The 15,922-nt window shown below is 43.0% G+C and overlaps 1 pseudogene across 1 annotated transcript in view; it reads right to left on the reverse strand.

Annotated features, from left to right (window-relative positions):
• The window catches only part of LOC306932834 (NACHT, LRR and PYD domains-containing protein 3-like), a 9,866-nt pseudogene extending 6,047 nt beyond the window's left edge, over nucleotides 1–3,819 (reverse strand). The window contains exon 1 of the transcript in view: nucleotides 3,713–3,819. The product of the transcript in view is annotated as an NACHT, LRR and PYD domains-containing protein 3-like (transcript). The remainder of the gene's footprint in view (nucleotides 1–3,712) is intronic.
• Nucleotides 3,820–15,922: the final 12,103 nt, after the last annotated feature.

Here is a 15,922-nt window from a genome sequence, read left to right on the forward strand (position 1 = left end):
CAGTCAGAGAACCAGTGTAGCAGGGGAACTAAATACAGTTTGGGGGTTTAAACAGTCAGAGAACCAGTGTAGCAGGGGAACTAAATACAGGTTGGGGGTTTAAACAGTCAGAGAACCAGTGTAGCAAAGGAACTAAATACAGGTGGGTTTTTAAACAGTCAGAGAACCAGTGTAGCAGGGGAACTAAATACAGGTTGGGGTTTAAACAGTCAGAGAACCAGTGGAACTAAATACAGTTTGGGGGTTTTAAACAGTCAGAGAACCAGTGTAGCAGGGGAACTAAATACAGGTTGGGTTTTAAACAGTAAGAGAACCAGTGTAGCAGGGGAACTAAATACAGGTTGGGGTTTAAACAGTCAGAGAACCAGTGTAGCAGGGGAACTAAATACAGGTTGGGGTTTAAACAGTCAGAGAACCAGTGTAGCAGGGGAACTAAATACAGGTTGGGGTTTAAACAGTCAGAGAACCAGTGTAGCAGGGGAACTAAATACAGGTTGGGGTTTAAACAGTCAGAGAACCAGTGTAGCAGGGGAACTAAATACAGGTTGGGGTTTAAACAGTCAGAGAAACAGTGTAGCAAAGGAACTAAATACAGGTGGGGGTTTAAACAGTCAGAGAACCAGTGTAGCAGGGGAACTAAATACAGGTTGGGGTTTAAACAGTCAGAGAACCAGTGTAGCAGGGGAACTAAATACAGGTGGGTTTTTAAACAGTCAGGGAACCAGTGTAGCAGGGGAACTAAATACAGGTGGGGTTTAAACAGTCAGAAAACCAGTGTAGCAGGGGAACTAAATACAGTTTGGGGGTTTTAAACAGTCAGAGAACCAGTGTAGCAGGGGAACTAAATACAGGTTGGGGTTTAAACAGTCAGAAAACCAGTGTAGCAGGGGAACTAGATAGAGGTTGGGGTTTAAACAGTCAGAGAACCAGTGTAGCAGGGGAACTAAATACAGGTTGGGGTTTAAACAGTCAGAGAACCAGTGTAGCAGGGGAACTAAATACAGGTTGGGGTTTAAACAGTCAGAGAACCAGTGTAGCAAAGGAACTAAATACAGGTGGGGGTTTAAACAGTCAGAGAACCAGTGTAGCAGGGGAACTAAATACAGGTTGGGGTTTAAACAGTCAGAGAACCAGTGGAACTAAATACAGTTTGGGGGTTTTAAACAGTCAGAGAACCAGTGTAGCAGGGGAACTAAATACAGGTTGGGTTTTAAACAGTAAGAGAACCAGTGTAGCAGGGGAACTAAATACAGGTTGGGGTTTAAACAGTCAGAGAACCAGTGTAGCAGGGGAACTAAATACAGGTTGGGGTTTAAACAGTCAGAGAACCAGTGTAGCAGGGGAACTAAATACAGGTTGGGGTTTAAACAGTCAGAGAACCAGTGTAGCAGGGGAACTAAATACAGGTTGGGGTTTAAACAGTCAGAGAACCAGTGTAGCAGGGGAACTAAATACAGGTTGGGGTTTAAACAGTCAGAGAAACAGTGTAGCAAAGGAACTAAATACAGGTGGGGGTTTAAACAGTCAGAGAACCAGTGTAGCAGGGGAACTAAATACAGGTTGGGGTTTAAACAGTCAGAGAACCAGTGTAGCAGGGGAACTAAATACAGGTGGGTTTTTAAACAGTCAGGGAACCAGTGTAGCAGGGGAACTAAATACAGGTGGGGTTTAAACAGTCAGAAAACCAGTGTAGCAGGGGAACTAAATACAGTTTGGGGGTTTTAAACAGTCAGAGAACCAGTGTAGCAGGGGAACTAAATACAGGTTGGGGTTTAAACAGTCAGAAAACCAGTGTAGCAGGGGAACTAGATAGAGGTTGGGGTTTAAACAGTCAGAGAACCAGTGTAGCAGGGGAACTAAATACAGGTTGGGGTTTAAACAGTCAGAGAACCAGTGTAGCAGGGGAACTAAATACAGGTTGGGGTTTAAACAGTCAGAGAACCAGTGTAGCAGGGGAACTAAATACAGGTGGGTTTTTAAACAATCAGAGAACCAGTGTAGCAGGGGAACTAAATACAGGTGGGGTTTAAACAGTCAGAGAACCAGTGTAGCAGGGGAACTAAATACAGTTTGGGGGTTTTAAACAGTCAGAGAACCAGTGTAGCAGGGGAACTAAATACAGGTTGGGGTTTAAACAGTCAGAGAACCAGTGTAGCACACTTGCGTCCTCAGTGTGTTTATAGTGAACTAAAGACGGTTGCGTCCTCAGTGTGTTTATAGTGAACTAAAGACGGTTGTGTCCTCAGTGTGTTTATAGTGAACTAAAGACGGTTGTGTCCTCAGTGTGTTTATAGTTAACTAAAGACGGTTGCGTCCTCAGTGTGTTTATAGTGAACTAAAGACGGTTGCGTCCTCAGTGTGTTTATAGTGAACTAAAGACGGTTGTGTCCTCAGTGTGTTGTGTCTCAGGATGCTATTATACAGCTTGGCTACAAATGTAAACAACTTGTGTTCATATTTGGAAGCCTCTGTCATGTCCATAAATCAGTCGTGAGGGGCCTGCAAATGGCAGGCATGCCCAATAAGCCGAGAGCTGATCAGGCATCGGCAAAATTCTGTTCAGTGTCTGCAATAATTGGCAGTCGACCATATATGGAGAAGGAGATGTTAAGTGTGCGTGTGAGTGAGAGAGAGAGAGTGAGGGAGATGGAGCACTGATGTCTTGTGTTTATAGTGAACTAAAGACAGTTGCGTCCTCAGTGTGTTTATAGTGAACTAAAGACGGTTGTGTCCTCAGTGTGTTTATAGTGAACTAAAGACGGTTGCGTCCTCAGTGTGTTTATAGTGAACTAAAGAAGGTTGCGTCCTCAGTGTGTTTATAGTGAACTAAAGACGGTTGCGTCCTCAGTGTGTTTATAGTGAACTAAAGACGGTTGTGTCCTCAGTGTGTTTATAGACGGTTGTGTCCTCAGTGTGTTTATAGTGAACTAAAGACGGTTGTGTCCTCAGTGTGTTTATAGTTAACTAAAGACGGTTGCGTCCTCAGTGTGTTTATAGTGAACTAAAGACGGTTGCGTCCTCAGTGTGTTTATAGTGAACTAAAGACGGTTGTGTCCTCAGTGTGTTTATAGTGAACTAAAGACGGTTGTGTCCTCAGTGTGTTTATAGTGAACTAAAGACGGTTGCGTCCTCAGTGTGTTTATAGTGAACTAAAGACGGTTGTGTCCTCAGTGTGTTTATAGTGAACTAAAGACGGTTGCGTCCTCAGTGTGTTCATAGTGAACTAAAGACGGTTGTGTCCTCAGTGTGTTTATAGTGAACTAAAGACGGTTGCGTCCTCAGTGTGTTTATAGTGAACTAAAGACGGTTGCGTCCTCAGACTCAGATCTGTGTCTTTGCTGGTGCTCTCACCGATTCCGATACGACCCAATAAGGCATATTGGACACATTGCCGATACTGGTATCGGTATCGGGACATCTCTACATATAATGTGAGTAAGACGTTAAACTTTATGATTTTAAGCGTGTAGGTACAGTTATAGATGTGTGAAAAACAATTTATAAAAGATAACAAAAATAACTATAATGAGACTTAATTCTGAATTGAACATGAATTAATGTGTTCTAAATGTGTCTTCAGTCTTCTCTTCAAGCCCTGATTCAGAAACAACAGGTTCATTTAAGACGATGCACTAAATGTAGGAGAGACATTCTGACCTCTGATCAGTAGAGTCTAATAAAACTATATCATGTGTTGTTTTCTCACACTGACCTCTGATCAGTAGACTGGTGTCCATCTTTGAAGTTAATGTGTCCATCCTTGGACCAGTCACTCTTCACGGAGACACAGCTGGGTACAGGAGACTCTGCTCTCTGATGATCAACCCTGAAACCATGACAACCATCATAAACATTACATTTATACATCACCATGACAACCATCATAAACATTACATTTATACATCACCATGACAACCATCATAAACATTACATTTATACATCACCATGACAACCATCATAAACATTACATTTATACATCACCATGACAACCATCATAAACATTACATTTATACATCACCATGATGTATAAATGACTGAAATAAACACACCCTGTCTCCTCTAGACTCCTGAAATAAACACACCCTGTCTCCTCTAGACCCCTGAAATAAACACACCCTGTCTCCTCTAGAACCCTGAAATAAACACACCCTGTCCCCTCTAGACTCCTGAAATAAATACACCCTGTCTCCTCTAGACTCCTGAAATAAACACACCCTGTCTCCTCTAGACCCCTGAAATAAATACACCCTGTCTCCTCTAGAACCCTGAAATAAACACACCCTGTCTCCTCTAGACCCCTGAAATAAATACACCCTGTCTCCTCTAGAACCCTGAAATAAACACACCCTGGGCCCTATTAAGCAAGACGAAAAACCCATGCGGTAATACAGATTTCGCCCTCGCTCTGCGCCTTTTCGTATTATGGAATCCGTGGTGAGCGCTCACTCATATGGAATACCACGTTCCTGCATAATTTAGCATTGGGGGAGTGTCGATATGTTAATTATTTTCGCTTTGCGCTATTTGCTATTACGCCCCTTGACCTAAAAACACTCAGCGCATACCGATTCCGCCTGGGTCTGACCACGTCTTAAAAGCAAAAAGCACTGTTTGATTTTACACTTGAGCGGCTCTGGAGTGCTGCTGGAGTGTTGCCATGTCTGTTTGCTGTTTATTATAAGCGGCTTCTTTTTCTGCAAAGTTGCTTGTAAATATTGGTAGTTGTGGTTGCTTTTCTTGTTTCTAAAGTGCTTATTTGGGCTTTTCTCCTAATGTTGTTTAAACCAGTGATCCTCACACAGCGACATTCCCATGTCAAGGACCCCCAGATGAATGCATTTGCCCAACTAAGCCAGTGACCCCCATGACAGATTTGTGTTTTTAAATGTTTCAATAACATTTTTCAAAAATATTCCACAATTGTCACTTTTTTCAAAGAATACTTTTGAAAATAGCAGATCTACCAGCTCACAATGCATCACATTAATTCATTAAAACTATGAACTCTGACTGCCGGGGGATATATATTTATAATGATCATTATAACAATGTGCAAGAAAATATGTAAAAAGAAGGAAGAACTTTATTCATTATTTATTTGTGGACAATCAAAATAAGCTGGAAATTTTAATGTGGTGTCATTAAAATGAATCTTGATATGGCAGACTCACTATCTAGAAAATAAAAACATGGCACTTAATTTAAAATAGGTTGCAGACCCCTGTTATATGCGATTCTTTAGGGAGTATGTTTATAGACCTATTTACTTGTTTCTATGAGACATGGCAACAGCAGGAGACGAGCTTTCTGGCTCAAACGTTCAAACGTAGATTGTAAAGGGTCATATATCGCTCATTTCTCAACCTTTAAAAAAATTAAAACATCTCCATAATCACTGGGAAGTTAGCTTTCATATGCTGTATCACACCCGACTCAATTCTTCTTCAATAAAATGCTACGAGCGAAGACCATAACATTGGGGCCGCAGCAATACGCATGGCAGCGGTGGCCGAACGGATAGCGGCGCGGTCTAGATACCGGAAGGTTCCCAGTTCGAATCAGCCGTCCGACACGTTAAAATTACCACCGCTGAAATGCCCTTGAACAAGGCATCAACCACTACGATGAAATGTGTTCTATGAGCAGGGCCTGGCTGGAAACAAGTTCTTGAGCTTAGCCCAGATACCCTGGGTAAATATAGATTTCATTTCATTTCATTTCATGGCGCACGTATGGCATTTCAACTCATTCCTTCGCCGTGACTCGAATGAAATAAAATAAAATAAACGTTATTTTACTGGTGTTTTTCAATAGAAACAAATAAAGAGCGTGTGTGCAACAGTCAGTGCATATACGTGCATGCACTATAGGCTATATTTCCTCCTTGTCGGGATGGTGAGCTGAGCTCTTCACAGCCCGTTTGTCTTTCATATTATTCTTATAATATTTGATATTATAAACACTCATGGTTCTCTCATTTCTCAACCGTTTTTTAAAATGTAAAAATCCCCATATTCCTTAGGAATCTTGCTTTCATTCGCTGTATGGTACATGGTTCTATTTTTATCGAATTAAACAATATCAAACGAACTTGTATGTTCGGGGGTTAGACGATTCTGGGAACATTACGCATGGATTGCCAATTTGCCAGCCAATGCTGCGTATCTACTCGCAGTTCCATTCCGATCTGAAAGGTATAGGTAGGTGCCATTTCAAAGTCTTAGTTATTCATTTAATCATTAAGTGATGATGTGCGTATATCGAATACGAGACATCTCACCCCGGTGAGTTGTCTTCACTTTTTGACATGTCGGGGTGAGTTGTCCGGACAGCTCACCCCGGACAGCTCACCCCGGAAAGTGAAGACAGCTCACCCCGGAAAGTGAAGACATCTCACCCCGGTGAGATGTCTTTACTTTCCGGGGTGAGCTGTCTTCACTTTCCTACATTGCGGGGTGAGTTGTCTGTACTTTCCGTGGCACCCATTACAGTAGGCATAATTCAATTTCGGATCTAACTATCGGTTCCTACAGACGTGCGCAGTCACGGCTAATTATTTATTTATTTAACAGTAAAATCCGGTGAAACACTTGTAAGGAGTAGAGCGTCTCTCTCTCTCTCTCTCTCTCTCTCTCTCTCTCTCTCTCTCTCTATGCAGCATTGAGGGGGGGGGGGTCGTTTGTGGATAATGTTTGCGCTTCAAAGGCAGAGTCTGACGGCTGTACAAAGTTGCTAATTAGGTCACATTCTCACCTAATACTTCGGTAGACTCAAATGCGTATGGGCGGAGAATTTGGATTCTTGCATATTTAATTTGATGCGGTTTGCCTTCACACTGGCTGTGTCAGGCGCAGCAAGGAAACGTAGCAGGGAATTGTATCAATGTGTTCAGAAGCCGATGTTAAAAAATAGACTTTTCACGTAAAGTGAGAGTAACGGATGCAGTGTGTCGTCGGAGACTTACTGTGTGTGTGTGTGTGTGTGTGTGTGTGTGTGTGTGTGTGTGTGTGTGTGTGTGTGTGTGTGTGTGTGTGCGCGCTCCACTGTTCTTTTTTTTGGGCACATGAACGAGGCACAGCGGAGACGGGAGCGCAAAATGATCCGAAGTTTACAATAGTATAGATAGCCTACTCCCAGAGTCCCATTGATGATCCGATCACAATTATTATGCATATTCCATGTTAGCTATACAGATTTTGAGTCAGCGATTTGGGGTGCTGCGAAAAAGGTTTTTCCTGATGCGCGGATGCATGGCTGTAGTTTCCACTTCACCCAGGCTCTGTGGAGACACGTTCAAGACCTTGGCTTGGCAGTGGCCTACAGAACCACACCAGAGGTCAGACAATACCTCAAGATGCTGTTTGCCCTTCAATATCTTCCCGTCCATGAGATTGAAGGAGCATTCAACCTGCACGCAGCAAACGCCTCAGACGAGCTGAAACCCTTTGTTGACTACATGCGGTCAACCTGGATAAGTGGCCAGTGGAAGCCAGAGCACTGGTGTATGTACAAGCGTGCCATCAGGACGAACAATGATGTCGAGGGGTGGCATAACCGCCTAAATCGGAAAGCACAGCGAGCAAACTTGCCGATTTATTTGCTCATTGATTTGCTGCACAAGGAAGCTACCTTGATCGACTTCCAGCTGCGTATGGTGTCAGAGAACAAGCTACGCCGCTACCAGCGAAAGCAGACCAAGGCTACACAGGGCAATCTGGCCCAGTTGTGGAAGGACTTGGAAAGGAACGATCTGACCATCATGGACATGCTAACTCTCGCTTCTGAAGTGAATGCCCCAGTGTGGAGATGAGCACACTGCACTGCACAACTTTTGACCAAAATGGGACAGCACACTGCACACTGCACAACTTTTTTCTTTCTTTTTGTAGATATGACAACTTTTTAGTGCACAACTTTTGACCAAAATGGGACAGCACACTGCACACAGCACAACTTTTTTCTTTCTTTTTGTAGATTGACAACTTTTTAGTGTTTTTGTAGCAAACTGATGTTTTTTTTTATTTTTATGACAACTTTTTACTATATTTTTTAGTTTACATTTTTTCTATACTTAACTTTTTTCTATATTTTTTTGTACAAACTGATGTTTTTCTAAACTTTTGATGTTTACCTTTTTTTATATTTTTTGTACAAACTGCTGTTTGAACTTTGTTTACAATGTTTCTATATTTAAATAAACTACATTACATTTGACCGTACATTTGACTCTTGTGTTATATTCTTGTGAAATATTCAGTAAAGTATAGCTCAAAGGCTACATATTCAGTCAGACTTTTGGTGAGTTGTCCTGACAACTCACCCCTAAACGTGAAGACATCTCACCCCGAAAGTGGCCAAAAGTGAAGACATCTCACCCCGGAAAGTGAAGACATCTCACCCCTAAAAAAGCAGGGGTGAGATGTCTTCACGTTTAGGGGTGAGTTGTCTGGACAACTCACCAAAAGTGGCTTTAGGGGTGAGTTGTCTTGTTACCCGTATATCTCCCTCCCTTAGCATATGGCTGCGCCGCTGTAATGACTTTCCAATGAAAACTGCAAGTTACTTAACAAAATAGAGACATAGGCCTACAAGCTATGCACATCATGGCTGTGACAGCTTGTGGATCTGTTCTTTTGAGGCATAAAGGTGACAGCATGCAGTGCAATATGAACTAGAAAAAGTGCCCTTCTGGGCACAGGTCTCCACCAGGAGGATAGGACTGTGTGAGATGTTTGGCAAAATGTTTAGTAGTAATATAAACATGTTTGCCTTGTATGGCAATTGGATGATTTGAGGCATTTTGTTCCAATCAACCTGTTTTGCAAAAATCAACCTGTTGGTGGCGCTATAACAGGCCAATGTGAAAAGGGTGTGATATATTCCTCAGCCTAGTAAGAAAATGTGTGAAAGATTTCACGTAAATTGCATGCTGTGTTCATGATTTGAGGCTTTTGTTCAAAACGGGGCAATCTTGCAAACTGTGAAAGGCAATTATAGCCAATTAGGGTGGAATATGAAATATCGGACAGATCCGACTTGAGCACATGACCATAGAGATACTGTGTAACGATTTGTGAGATTTTTGGACAGAATCTGGAGGAGTAATATCCAAAAATGTGTTTTCCAAAAGTCGGCCTCCTGGTGGCGCTAAAAAAGGCAGATGCGGAAAATGCAGGTCAAAGGTTTGTCCTTGGCCTCTAGGGAGTGTGCATGCAACGTTTCACGCAGATCGGTGCAGTTTTAGGTAACAAATGTGAAAAGCTGCCTCATGGTGGCGCTATAACAGGCCGTTCTGGAAAATGCGGGGCAGAGTTTCATCGTTGGCATCTAGGGAGTGTGTGTGCAAAGTTTGGCATCGACCGGGTTAACGGTGCCGGAGATTAGCTGGTAACGGACGGACGGAAGGACACACGGACGGACACACACACGGACGGACACACACACGGACGGAGTGCAAAACATACTCTCTCACCATGCCTTCGGCCTGGTGGAGACAATAATAACCCAAATGTGACAAAGTCATGTCATGTCTATGGTGCCAGTCTGCAGAAATGTAATACCACTTGCCGAAAAGGGCGCATTCCATGAGGACATCAGCTGGTGTCGTAAAGAGAATAGTACGGACATGTTCATTGGGTAAGCCTCAAAACTCCCTGAAACACTCCCATGACTAATTCAAGGCCGTTTTGCTCACACCACGGGGTGTCGAAAGCGCTTCTTACCTGGCCCATAATTGTAATATGACATTGCACACGCCCCCACGTCTTAAAAACTGTAAAATTATATGTAATTAGATTCCACTTGCTAAATAGGGCCCCCTGTCTCCTCTAGACTCCTGAAATAAACACACCCTGTCTCCTCTAGACCTCTGAAATAAATACACCCTGTCTCCTCTAGAACTCTGAAATAAACACACCCTGTCTCCTCTAGACCCCTGAAATAAATACACCCTGTCTCCTCTAGAACCCTGAAATAAACACACCCTGTCTCCTCTAGACTCCTGAAATAAACACACCCTGTCTCCTCTAGACTCCTGACATAAACACACCCTGTCCCCTCTAGTCTCCTGAAATAAACACACCCTGTCTCCTCTAGACTCCTGAAATAAACACACCCTGTCTTGAAGAATCTGTTCTACAAAGGAGAGAGTGCTTTTCCTCTCCCCATAGAGCATAAACAGACGTTAAATACTTAGACTAAAAAACACTCTGGACGGAGAATGAAGCCAACAGCAGAGACAAAGGCAGATGAAAGTTGCTCCGGAGTTCCATTTATTTTCAGAGAGTACAAGACATCATTCACAGCCATGGGCCTGGCCCACCCGCCTCACGGCGTGTGAGCCACTGAACTAACTGTTACAGACATTTTCAGTAGACCTTATACACAAAGGAAATGCAAAGGTGGTCCCAACCCCCCTGTACCAAATGGTCAAACATGTCTAAATAAGGTGTTGGTCACCAGGAAGCAAGCACAGAACAGTAGGTGTCCTGCAGGCCTGGCCGTTTACTATCAGCAAGCCAGATCTTTAGGGTCCCTCCTGCAGCTGCCCATACATCCTGTCTAAACACGTCATGTCACTCTCTCAGGCCCTGAGAGACAAAGATCCACTTTAGTTTAAAACATGGTTCTTTATCTATATTAATGTGAATTGTGATTTCCAGATACATCAGACCTCCCTTTGAGACAATCATGTCTCATAAAAACGAATATGGAAACACAATTATTGACCCTCGTCCTCCCTTTGGCACTGACTGGAACATCAAGATGACACAAAGAAATCAAACAATTACAGTAGAATTAAAAATGGCTTACAAACTTCTAGGCATTTAATTCACATAACTCGTTACCAGTGTTCTCATTCCATTACAGTATTATCATCGGTGTGCTTATAGAACTCCCTTCTGTGTTCTCTCTTACACACTAACTTCTCTGTACTGTAATCAACTTCACTTTTAACCTTACATAACTCAAAACATGATCATTGGCATAAATGATAACCCGTAAACATTTATCTGACACTTAAACACAATACACCGTCGCTGAATCCAACCCCTTTTGCTTCACTCCAAAGCACCCAATTATTGAATACAAAGTGTGTTACGGTTCTTCAAACTTTACATCTGATGCTCTTAGCATCAGTTAATGTTAAGGATAAATTTTACCATAGTCATCCATAAAATGATTCATTTTTGTTTAGTTAACCTTTTTAGGACATGCAGAAATCATCCAAATTATTTCAACACTCTAGATTCCCCAAGGCTCGTACAAATAACAGCACTGTTACCACCGGCGACCATAAACCCTACCCCCTTTCCATTTAAAAGAGCTGTATGTTTTTCCAGATCTCGTGCATGCTACTATTACCTACTAACGTTAAAATCCTAGAGTAATTTATATAACTTTAGAGTTTTCCCCACATGTCATAGCAGAAATACCTTCGTTGACTTTTCCCATTCACAAATTTATTCGAACAAAAATAAGAACGTTATGCACAATTAGGATGATTAATACTTATGCGTACGACAGGAGCGCTGTCTTTCGCCTGACAAAGAAACATCTAACTAATTTTACTCCGGTAAATATTTCTATTCAGCTCCAAATCTCCCTTAGGCATATCATCCCCATTAAGCCAACTTCTCTAATTAAATACCTGACACATAAAATCAACACACATGCCCATTATATGTTGAACTAGACAAACGTAAACATACATTTGGAATCAAATGGAACGATATCCATCTGATATAATAGAATCTTCTGTAACGTTTCTTCTCCTTTTGTCTCACCTTCGTCAGTGTCCATCAGTCAGCGCACACGGGTCAAACGAGCTTTGTGATGCAGTACACTTATGCACCGCATGGCGTAGGCCGCTCTCTTGTCGAGAGTTGCCCTTTGTCCCGTCCGGAAACTTTCATTCTGAATTCTGATCTGAATTCACTTTATCACCTCCTCCCTTTCAGTCATGACAATACAACATGACTAAAAAAAACGAGAAAGTGAATCAGTGTCATCACAGGAGCATGTAAGCCTCTGCGAGGCAGAAACTCGTGACTCGCCGCGTTGCGAGCTTGTAGATCAGCTCTGTCGAGCCGCCGAATGGAACGAAGCCACGACGCCTCGCCGCCTGTCGAGTCGAGACGCGCCGAGAAGAGTCACTGAAGTGGCCATCGCGGCGATCGCCTCCCTTGGACCGCTGACCGCCGACGAACGCCCTCGGGCCGGGGCACGCTGTGCTCCGTAGCACCCCTCTCCCCGCCGTCCAGCCGCCGAGCATCGCCTCTGGTCACGATCGCCGAGAGCATCACGCCGTTGCCCATCGCCGCTCCTCGGTGCAGGCCGCCTCCGTCGTGGTGGTGACGAATGAAACCCCCCCCACCGCGCCGGGCAGGCCGTCACCATTGTCTCGCTGGTTCGACTGCAGTGCGCATAGCGCCGTCGTCGTCGCCGTTCCCCTCCGTCCAAAAAATTGCCGACCGAAATAACTATTAGACTGAATTGTCAATTGTCCACTGGTTCTCTCGCCTGACGCAAAAATGCATCAACACGACCGAGCTCGGCACCACTTTGAAGAATCTGTTCTACAAAGGAGAGAGTGCTTTTCCTCTCCCCATAGAGCATAAACAGACGTTAAATACTTAGACTAAAAAACACTCTGGACGGAGAATGAAGCCAACAGCAGAGACAAAGGCAGATGAAAGTTGCTCCGGAGTTCCATTTATTTTCAGAGAGTACAAGACATCATTCACAGCCATGGGCCTGGCCCACCCGCCTCACGGCGTGTGAGCCACTGAACTAACTGTTACAGACATTTTCAGTAGACCTTATACACAAAGGAAATGCAAAGGTGGTCCCAACCCCCCTGTACCAAATGGTCAAACATGTCTAAATAAGGTGTTGGTCACCAGGAAGCAAGCACAGAACAGTAGGTGTCCTGCAGGCCTGGCCGTTTACTATCAGCAAGCCAGATCTTTAGGGTCCCTCCTGCAGCTGCCCATACATCCTGTCTAAACACGTCATGTCACTCTCTCAGGCCCTGAGAGACAAAGATCCACTTTAGTTTAAAACATGGTTCTTTATCTATATTAATGTGAATTGTGATTTCCAGATACATCAGTCTCCTCTAGACTCCTGAAATAAACACACCCTGTCTCCTCTAGACTCCTGACAGAAACACACCCTGTCTCCTCTAGACCCCTGCAATAAACACACCCTGTCTCCTCTAGACTCCTAGCTGCTAATAAACACGCTATGGCAATGATTACCGTCTGGAATATTAGAATACAGAGATATTTAGCATTGATTAATAATAATAAATCATAATAAATGAATGAATAGAAAAAAGAAGCAGAAAGAAAGAAGATACTGTGTATGAATGAATGGACAGTCTGTCCAGTGTCTCAGTGAGGTGCTAACATGGACAGTCTGTCCAGTGTCTCAGTGAGGTGCTAACATGGACAGTCTGTCCAGTGTCTCAGTGAGGTGCTAACATGGACAGTCTGTCCAGTGTCTCAGTGAGGTGCTAACATGGACAGTCTGTCCAGTGTCTCAGTGAGGTGCTAACATGGACAGTCTGTCCAGTGTCTCAGTGAGGTGCTAACATGGACAGTCTGTCCAGTGTCTCAGTGAGGTGCTAACATGGACAGTCTGTCCAGTGTGTCAGTGAGGTGCTAACATGGACAGTCTGTCCAGTGTCTCAGTGAGGTGCTAACATGGACAGTCTGTCCAGTGTCTCAGTGAACATGCAAGGCCTAAACTAACTTATTATGGAATACTGTAATCAATCAATTGTTAATTTTATTGGCTGTTCAACATCAATAAAGCGGTCGGCGGTCAAAGTACTTTTTTTTATTTATTTTTTTATTGTTGTTTTGTTGAGTATCCCTGTGCTGGGTTCGACCTGACTCGAATCTGTAGCCGTTTCTGTGGACATTATTACCAACTGTTTGATCTCAGTAAGGAGTACTGTATACTGTAATTGATACAGAACACCATATATCACCAGTCAATGCACGGAGGTACCTTGTAAACGACAACAACACTGGACTGGTTTAAAACTACAGATGAAGCTAGCTTGCCTTCCCGAAGCAGACCACACCGTATCTCATACAATATTCAAGAATGATGCAGTTGATATATAGTCACCTTTACAGTCAAAGCCAGATTACAGGTCCTTCCAACCAGACTCAATCTCTCTCTGTGGTACCCTAACACGTTTCCTCCTCATTGTCTGCACCATGACCACACTCCACTTACAGAAACACTGTCACATATTCTTAATGGCTGCTATGTATATAAGGGAATGTACATTGCTAGGCATGACAGAATTGGTGACCTATTAGCTAAGGACATAAGTTCATATGTTTCATTATCTGCCAAAATGTATAAGCACTCATGTGTTTCACCTGCCATGTTCATGCACAATAATGAAAATGATGCCTTTTCAGATGTCACAGCTAATACACCAGATATTGTTGTTGTTGATGAGGACAGTAGAGAAGTGAGCATTTTGGAAGTGGCATGTACATTTGACCACAGTCTGGAAGAGGCATTCCTTACCAAGGTGCTTAAGTACCAGCGTCTTAAGGATGCTATTATACAGCTTGGCTACAAATGTAAACAACTTGTGTTCATATTTGGAAGCCTCGGTAATGTCCATAAATCAGTCGTGAGGGGCCTGCAGATTGCAGGCATGCCCAATAAGCCGAGAGCTGATCAGGCATCGGCAAAATTCTGTTCAGTGTCTGCAATAATTGGCAGTCGACCATATATGGAGAAGGAGATGTTAAGTGTGTGCGTGTGTGTGCGTGCGTGCGTGTGAGTGAGAGAGAGAGAGTGAGGGAGATGGAGCACTGATGTCTTGTGTTTATAGTGAACTAAAGACGGTTGTGTCCTCAGTGTGTTTATAGTGAACTAAAGACGGTTGTGTCCTCAGTGTGTTTATAGTGAACTAAAGACGGTTGCGTCCTCAGTGTGTTTATAGTGAACTAAAGACGGTTGTGTCCTCAGTGTGTTTATAGTGAACTAAAGACGGTTGTGTCCTCAGTGTGTTTATAGTGAACTAAAGACGGTTGTGTCCTCAGTGTGTTTATAGTGAACTAAAGACGGTTGTGTCCTCAGTGTGTTTATAGTGAACTAAAGACGGTTGTGTCCTCAGTGTGTTTATAGTGAACTAAAGACGGTTGTGTCCTCAGTGTGTTTATAGTGAACTAAAGATGGTTGTGTCCTCAGTGTGTTTATAGTGAACTAAAGACGGTTGCGTCCTCAGTGTGTTTATAGTGAACTAAAGACGGTTGTGTCCTCAGTGTGTTTATAGTGAACTAAAGAATGTTGTGTCCTCAGTGTGTTTATAGTGAACTAAAGACGGTTGCGTCCTCAGTGTGTTTATAGTGAACTAAAGACGGTTGTGTCCTCAGTGTGTTTATAGTGAACTAAAGACGGTTGCGTCCTCAGTGTGTTTATAGTGAACTAAAGACGGTTGTGTCCTCAGTGTGTTTATAGTGAACTAAAGACGGTTGCGTCCTCAGACTCAGATCTGTGTCTTTGCTGGCGCTCTCACCGGTTCCGATACGACCCAATAAGGCATATTGGACACATTGCCGATACTGGTATCGGTATCGGGACATCTCTACATATAATGTGAGTAAGACGTTAAACTTTATGATTTTAAGCGTGTAGGTACAGTTATAGATGTGTGAAAAACAATTTCTAAAAGATAACAAAAATAACTATAATGAGACTTAATTCTGAATTGAACATGAATTAATGTGTTCTAAATGTGTCTTCAGTCTTCTCTTCAAGCCCTGATTCAGAAACAACAGGTTCATTTAAGACGATGCACTAAATGTAGGAGAGACATTCTGACCTCTGATCAGTAGAGTCTAATAAAACTATATCATGTGTTGTTTTCTCACACTGACCTCTG

This window comes from Electrona antarctica, assembly GCF_951216825.1.
Source record: "Electrona antarctica genome assembly, chromosome: 11".
NCBI classification, from domain to species: Eukaryota; Metazoa; Chordata; class Actinopteri; order Myctophiformes; family Myctophidae; genus Electrona; species Electrona antarctica.